Source organism: Nothoprocta perdicaria, unplaced genomic scaffold (genome assembly GCF_003342845.1).
Source record: "Nothoprocta perdicaria isolate Ctin4 unplaced genomic scaffold, notPer1 scaffold_75, whole genome shotgun sequence".
Classification (NCBI taxonomy): Eukaryota; Metazoa; Chordata; class Aves; order Tinamiformes; family Tinamidae; genus Nothoprocta; species Nothoprocta perdicaria.
In genome coordinates, this window is record NW_020456032.1 from 1723500 (window position 1) to 1725933 (window position 2434).

The window sequence follows — 2434 nt, forward strand, 5'->3', positions numbered from 1 at the left end:
GTTAGAAAATAAAATCCGCCTGGATTTGTTCGCTTTTATGGGGGTTATTAAGCCTTGGTGTAACAGGCATCCCTTTCCCTCCGAGGTCTCAGATTGTCCTGAGCCTGACACACATTTAATCTCGCTTTTCCATTCATAGTCTCCTACTTGGAAGATCATGATGTTTTAGGCTTGAATTTAATAAACTCATTGCAATCTTGAAAAGCAATATCTGATCCTACAGTAAAACTCCTTGTTCTCCACTGGTAAAAATGCCCAATACTTCAAGTCTGAGGTATATGGAAAAGGCAAATCCATATAAGCGCATTTGAGACATTCCTGTTTTAAATCATGAGCTCTGTATTTGGATTTTTTTTAGAGTATTTTCTGCCATAAAGATTAAACTGTCAGTCAAGAAGCAAACTGCAAGACATGTCTTTATGATAATTTAAACTTAATACAACAATATTTTTATTGTTTTCCTTTGTTTTGCTCCTAGATGACTAATTTGTGCCTATAAGTGACAGCAATAGTTGCCATCTGAGGGGCCACTTGGAGCTTTATTTCTATTTTAAGCATATTTAAAGCACATGTATTCAGAAGTGTCATTATGTAAATCAGTGTTGAGAATTGAATTCCATTAAAAATTATAGTATCATTTCCTGAGTTAATTTGAGGCTATTTTAAACTCAGAAATGAAATAAAAAAAAAACAGGTTTTCCACTAGGAGTGGCACTTCTGCCTCTTACGTTGTAATTGATATGATAATATGGTAATAAAATACATTGTATTTTTAATGGAGCAAAATGTTTGCTGTTCTTTGATTTGGGCAATCCTTTGATACGGTGTATTACCTGCAGAAGGGATGAAATAACGTACACTGGGCTTGTAAAAACTTGGAAAGTGAAGCGGCTTCAGAGGATAGAAAGGCTGGAAACAGAGGAATTCGCAGAGGAATGAGGCAGTGGCAGCGATGAAGGGCCCTGGTATCAAAACTTGGGCATTACAAGTTGGAAGTTTTCTTCGTGATTTAAAGAAAAATTGGCAAATTAAGCAAGTTTTACATGTAAATCCCTTTCAAATTAGCAAACGAGATTTAACTTGCATTCTGGGATGCCTTAATTTCATGACTTTTTAAAGCATTAGCTGGAGGAAACTGAAGAGATGTCTCATTTTGCACTGATTCTATTCATCCAATAAAACCAAATAATTTTTAGAGTAATTTCTTAATTAGCTGCTGGAAATTTTAACCAAGATGCTGTTGGAACACATAGCTTATAAAATATACCAATTTTAAACAGCACTTTTGAGTGTTTGGGGAAAGAGATTCTCAATAAATTTTATCGCTTCTAAATTTGCATTACCTGTTAGTTTTTTGTCACTGGTTTCAATTTTGGAAGAGCTTATATATTTGTTATTTTTAAATGCTCTCATTACAGCATTAGGTAACACCTTTTTTTACCCATAAGAATTAGAAAGCTAGTGATGTTTGTGTGGATTATTTGCCTTCCTGGATTAGCTTTATGTTGCTGAAAAAAACCCTCTTTCCAATCTTTATTTTTTATCAGGGAGAAAGAACGAGAAACACAAGAAGAGGAACATTTGATGGAAGAAAAGAAAAAGAAAAAGCAGGAAGAAAAGAAAAAGAAGGAAGGTGCTCAGAAAAAGGTTTGTATGGGTTACTGCTTCTCATGATTTATATGTACCGTATGTAGCACTCTTGCATTCGTAACACATGGAGTTAAAACAGTATTCTCAGATTCTTAAGAGAAACGATGCATATAAATAATGTATATGCAGTTTTTGCCAAAAAAAAAAAAAAAAGCTAACTGTAACCACAGAATGAGAGCTATCCCTTTGAATTTTGTTAAGTAATTGATTTCTTTTGTTTGTTCATTTTTTCAGGCTGCTGAACAAAAAACCAAAGGTAAGCTACCGCTTATTTCTTGTGAACCATCTGATCTCTTTGTAAGTTTGCTTAAAAATACATCCTTGCTTACACTTTAGGTTCTTTCTGTAATGGAGAGAGACTGTCTTGTTGATGGAGTGTTTTTCCTGAAGCCTTGTTAGAGGAGTTGACGTTATTTAGGCAAATCAAATGAAGCTAATTGCCTCCTAAGAGGGGAAATCTTTCTCCTTACGCATACATGTTCCTGCCTGTTCATTTCAACTCAGATTTAGTGAGTAAATTTCAATTCATCAAATCCATGAGAAAGCAATTCTGCTTGCACCTTTTCTTATTTCTGTGTGAGTTTTCTGCTTGATTGGCTTGTAAAATGGCCGCGGGAGCCCCAGAGATGGGCAAGGCAGCCCTCTCTTTGGGGCAGGGAACTATTAGATGCTCCAGGAGAATTGCTGCTGAAGCTACAATCTTGGAGAAAGTTGAGGATGTGGGTACAGGTATTGCCTCTCTCCTGCAGCTTTTGGTCTTATCCAGCCTGTCCTTTGATTTACC

The 2434-nt window shown here is 35.7% G+C and overlaps 1 long non-coding RNA gene across 1 annotated transcript; it reads left to right on the plus strand.

Moving 5' to 3' along the window:
* Nucleotides 1–1623: 1623 nt before the first annotated feature.
* Nucleotides 1624–2037, plus strand: LOC112957655. Its single transcript, XR_003251249.1, has 3 exons — nucleotides 1624–1647; nucleotides 1885–1906; nucleotides 1987–2037. It is a non-coding gene; the product is annotated as an uncharacterized LOC112957655 (long non-coding RNA).
* Nucleotides 2038–2434: the final 397 nt, after the last annotated feature.